Source organism: Triticum dicoccoides, chromosome 1B (assembly GCF_002162155.2).
Source record: "Triticum dicoccoides isolate Atlit2015 ecotype Zavitan chromosome 1B, WEW_v2.0, whole genome shotgun sequence".
NCBI classification, from domain to species: domain Eukaryota; kingdom Viridiplantae; phylum Streptophyta; class Magnoliopsida; order Poales; family Poaceae; genus Triticum; species Triticum dicoccoides.
Window position 1 is genome coordinate 471,609,101 of NC_041381.1, and position 5,724 is coordinate 471,614,824.

Sequence of the window (5,724 nt, forward strand, 5' to 3'; positions counted from 1 at the left end):
AGTTTCCTCAGTGCTGACGTTTTCGTTTTTGAGTCAGCTTCTTTCCCTTCTTGTTCGTCGAAGAATAATTGAGCCCCTCATTGTGACTTTGCCTTTTCCATGGAGTACGATTTTTCTTAGGTAATGTAGTATTGATTCTTCTTTTGACGTATACTTCATCATCATTGTCATCTTCCCTCATTGGGTTGCCGCACTGATCATAGTCTTCCTCGTTGGCGACTCCATCCACTCCAATGATGTTCCTTTTGCCTCTCCTCACGACAACACGGCTGGGATTGCGCGGGTCAGTTATGAAGAAGCATTGTGTCACGTGCTTAGCGTGTACCCATGGCTCGTTTTTTGCGATAGCGTTCATGGTAGCGCTCTTGGCGTCGGGTATAGTCATGGTAGTGAAAATCCATCTTTCTCTTTCGACATTCTTAGCCCATCTGACATGGAACATCATCATGTTGTGCAGTCCAGAGTAGTCAAGCTCCCAGATCTCCTCGACCCTTCCATAAAATCGTTTAGTTACGCCGTTGTCGTTGTCGGTCATGCATTCCATTGTCACCCCTAAGTTCTGATCATCACTGTCCATATCTTTGGCCTCCGTGTAGAACATGTATCCGTTGATATCATATGCCTGATAGGTTACGAGGTTGGGCGAGGGGCCATGTGCTAAGGCGTATATGAGCAATCCGTCCTTAGAGCCCTCCTCCGGGGGATTAGCAATAATATGCTCTTTGAACAAATGCAGGAAAGTGGAGTTGTGCTCTCTAGTAACTTCGGCGTCCGTCCTGCATACCCCTCTGTCATGATACTTCTTTGCGATAATTTCTTTGTGCAGTGCCACGAAAGGATCTACCTCGTCTAGGTGTTGTAGCACTACCAAGTTTGCTCTATCAAAGTTGCTGCATCGATCTAAGTATGCCACGTGCAGTTCCCTGCGACCGTTGCAGTGACCATCTCCTTCGAGCCTCCCATCGTGCTTGTTAACGGGCAAACCAACACTAACACCAGGCGGCTGGTCTGCGCCATATAGAAAATTCTCATAGAAAGAGATGCACTCTTGTGCCAAATAGCCCTGGACGATGCTTCCATCCGGACGGGACATGTTACGAACGAATCCTTTGATGATCCCATTCATCCTCTCAAACGGCATCATGTTGTGTAGGAATGGCGGCCCCAAGTCTATTATGTCATCCACAATATGGACACACAGATGCACCATCACGTCAAAGAACGCGGGCGGGAAGTACATCTCAAGCTCATTCAGTATCACAACGATCTCTTCATGTAGCCTTTGGAGCTACTTCACACTGATCGACTTTCGAGAGATGACGTCGAAAAAGTTGCAGAGACCAATAAGCGTGTCACGGACGTGCTTGTCCATTATCCCTCTAAGGTCAACAGGTAGTATCTGCGTCATCATCACATGACAGTCATGAGACTTCATCCCGCTGAACCTTTTCTTGTCCGTGTCTAGATATCTGCTTATCTTGCCACAGTAACCGGAACTAACTTTGACTCCGTAAGGAACTTAAAGAAGGCATTGATCTCAGCCTGACTTAAGGTGAAGCAAGAAGGGGGGCAATAATCCTCTTTCTTTATTTTCTTGCCCTTCTTCTCCCGTGCCTCTGTCTCCGTCTCTGTCTCGTCTGACATTTTATGGGGCAGCATGTGCAGATCTTTCCTGATTTTCAAATCTTGCAAGTCTTTTCTTGCCTTCGGCCCATCCTTGGTCTTATCTGGCATGTTCATCAGTGTTGCGAGCAAGCTCTCAAGGACATTCTTACAGATATGCATTTGATCAAGGCAATGAGGTGTATCGAGTTTGTGCCAGTACTCCAAGTCCCAGAAAACAGACCTCGTCTTCCATACCTTCAGCAGCGGCTCCGGCGCCTTTCTCATCGTCTTTCCCGGCGCGGGGCACTCCTTCCAGTTTTTCAACAGCTCATCGATTGCAACACCGCTCCACTTACGTGGAGGTCCTCGATGCTCAGCGTGACCATTGAATAGATCTCCACAGTTTCTCCACGGGTCGTCCTGTTCAAGCCATCTTCGATGCCCCATGTACACGATTTTCCCAGACCCGCCATCTTTCCTTGACGTTAGTTGCTGAGACGTCGTATCATCCATGCACCGCGTGCATCCGCAATATCCATGGCACACCTGGCCTGCCACATATCCGTAAACCAAGATAGTCCTGCACTGTCGTGATCAGCGCGGCTCTCATGTTGAAATACTCACCTTTGCTAGCGTCCCATGTCTTGGCCGGTGTTTTCCATAACGTGTCTAACTCCTCTTGAAGTAGCCCCAGATACAAATTAATATTATTTCCTGGTTGTTTTGGCCCTTGAATAAGCATGCTCATGTGAATGTACTTCGATTTCATGCACAACCAGGGGGGAGGTTGTACATCCATACAAACACGGGTCATGTGCTATGGTTGGTGTTCTGGTTGCCAAACGGATTCATGCCATCGGTACACGCGTCGAGCACGATGTTCCTTGCATCACATTCAAAATACCGATAGAAGCTGTTCAACGCTCTCCACTGGCTTCCATCCTTCACGTGTCTCAGCTTCGGATCATCTCCATCGTCGGGCTTCTTCCTCTCCGCGTGCCAGCGCATTAGCTTTGCTTCCTTGGGATCTACAAAATACCTCTGGAGACGGGGAGTGATCGGTAAGTACCATACAACTTTCTGGGGACATTTCTTCCCGGCCTTCTTGTATCGAGAAGCATTGCACATCGGACAGCTTGTTTTTTCCGTGTGCTCCTTCCGATAAATTATGCAATCGTTGATGCATGCATGGTATCTAACGTGTGGCAGATCAAGAGGGCACACGATCTTCTTGGCCTCATCAACACTAGTAGGACATAGATTACCCGCGGGAAGAACATCCTTTAGGTACTTGAGATGCTCATCGAGGCTAGTGTCGGTCCATTTGTTTTTAGCCTTCGTCTTCAGGAGTTGGAGCGTGAAACTCAAGCGGGTCACCTCAGGATTGCAACCATCATACAATGGAGTGTTCGAGTCTACCACCAGTTGCTCCAGCTTAGCCTCCTCTCTAGAAGCAGCTCTCTCAGTACTCGTCTCCTTGCGAAGCAATGCTTGAACATGAGGGTCCCACACGATTGAACTTAGTACCGACGAACTCTGCTGCGTGGAGTCCATGTCGTTCTCTCCGCCGCCATGTCCGGCCCCTTCTCCTCCACCATGTCCGGCCCCTTCTCCGCCGCCATGTCCGCCCTCTTCCCCGCCGCCATTATCGATCATCTCTTTGTCTTGCCCCGTGTCATCATTGCATGCCCCGTCGGCATCCTCAACATCGTCATCCTCATCTTCAATTATCCACCGAGTATAGCCATCCATGAAACCAGTCATGAGCAGGTGCGCTTCGACACGACCATCGTCATGGGGGTCGAGCCAAACTATTCCTTTGCATTTTCGACACAGACATAAAACCTCTGTTCGGTTATTTTCTTTCATGTCCTGCACCGCCGACCGCAACCACCTGTCCACCATCGTTCCATTGACCATCGTCAACTCTGCACGGTAATAATAAACAAATTGATTATAAAAATGCATGCATGCATCAAAGTCATACAAAAATTTGGCATGACCTTCCCTAAAAATAGGACATATATGGATCTAGAGTTTGCCCGGAATTCGCCGAAACGGAAATAAATCGACATTTCGGCAAAACATAGGCAACTCAAAAGCACAATTTGGCGTCAACTCATGCCACACACACAATTTCCATAAACATATCACACACACATAAACATATTTCCATTTTGCAAAAGCATGAAATTTTCATCACCTCTATCTCGATCGAGATCGAGCACACGATGGAGATGATATTGTAGGGAGATCAAAAGTGCACAAAGCTCTTCTTGACAAAGATAGATCTAGTTAGGGGGAAAATAGGTCACTTAACTAAATCCTACATCTACCTAGCTGCCTAATTTGGGAGGAGACAACTTCAACTAGTGGAGGGGAAAAGAAAAAGAGAAAGGAGATGCATTAATGGAGGTGGTGTAGTTACATAGGAGTAATGAAGAGAGAGAAAGGTGGATAGAAGAGAAAGAGTAATGGGGAGAAGTATTGAGGAAGAAGAAGAGTGAGAGCATGTGGGGGAGGTAGGGGGAAGGGAAGAGAGGAGGGGAAGGGGAGGCACGGGTGGGGAAAGGTGATGGGTTGGTGCGGGTTAGCAGTAGCGCGGGAGCAGAAACGCGCTACTGATAAGGAATTAGCAGCAGCGCTCTTTGGGCCACGGTGCTACTGCTAACAGTGACAAAAAAGTGTGCCAATTTAAAATTTAGCAGCAGCGATCTCAGTAAAAGCGCGCTACTCTACATCCGTAGCAGTAGCGCGGTTCGGGCCACCGCGCTACTGCTAAATGGAGTTCGGTGAACACCGCCGGTCGATATTTGTAGCAGCGCGGTTTACACAGAGCGCGCTACTGCTAAAAATTTATCAGCAGCGAGTTTCCCGCACACGCGCTACTATTAATTAGCAGCAGCGCTCCTTTTTGAGCCGCGCTGCTGCTAAGATTCTGTGTATAGACTTTTCCCTAGTAGTGTTAGGATTGGATGGAGGTCATGTTTTTGTCCCCTCACGTTGGCCATAATTTCGTGTAGCGCAGGTTGCAAGGGACAGATGGGTCTAGGCGGTTAGCGGGCCGTAGAAAGCGCAGCAGTCGAGCCCAGACAGATGAAAATGTTTTCTACCATGAACTACGGGTTGATATTTTTAAAAATGTGAGGGGCTATTATGTAAAATATGCATAACGGACTGACGGAAATATCACTTTTATTATTATTAATATAGTTAATAATATAGATTTGATAGCACCAGGCCTAGTGACCGGAGCATTCTCGACAAGATGGCATGTTTCATGTTTGGGTCGCCGGCTAGTCACACTTATTCCAATGCATTCTTAGCTCTTGGTCTTTTATTTTTAACACAACACATAATAGATGTTTATATATACACATATATACTCATCTTTATATACGTATGCACACACTCTATCGTTATGAGCACCTTACTTCCGATGAACTTTGATAATAGATTTGAATCATTTTTCGTAAAAAAGAAGAAGAAAAAAAAGCTTTCGTAGTCAACGAAAGCATCTCCTCTCACTGAACGCATATTATCAGAAGGCCTAAAATAATTTTAAAAAAAATGCAAGCACCGGTGTCAAGTCTAATACCTGAACTGCGATGTGTCGATAATACTATTATCCTTGTAATAATCCAACCATGCTGGCTCCCTGCCTGCCTTTGTTAATCAGGATTTTCATAAAGAATATTTGTTGTTTAAGGGGAGTGACGCAAATATGGAGATTTTTTTATTAATGGCCTCGTGTTTTGTATTCCCTCCGTCTCATAATATAAACGCGTAAAAACGTTCTTATATTATAGGACAAAGGGAGTACATTTTAGTGTGTTTTATAAGGTCAACAATATAAAGGGAAGCGGCGCCCCAGCCAGCCAGAGCCAGGAGTTCGATCTTGACCGATCCTGATCCACCCACCGCACCTCATCTGCCTACGAATGGCACAACCAGCCCTCCCTAATTAATCCCCGAAACACTTATTAAGAAACTAATGTCGACTATTAGAAAAAGTGGGAGCAGAAAGGGCCAAAACCCCAACCCGAAGATAAACAAGGCAAGCAAAGTATCGGATCCGGACTAATCAAGTCACCCAAATCTGTAGATCAATTCTCCACC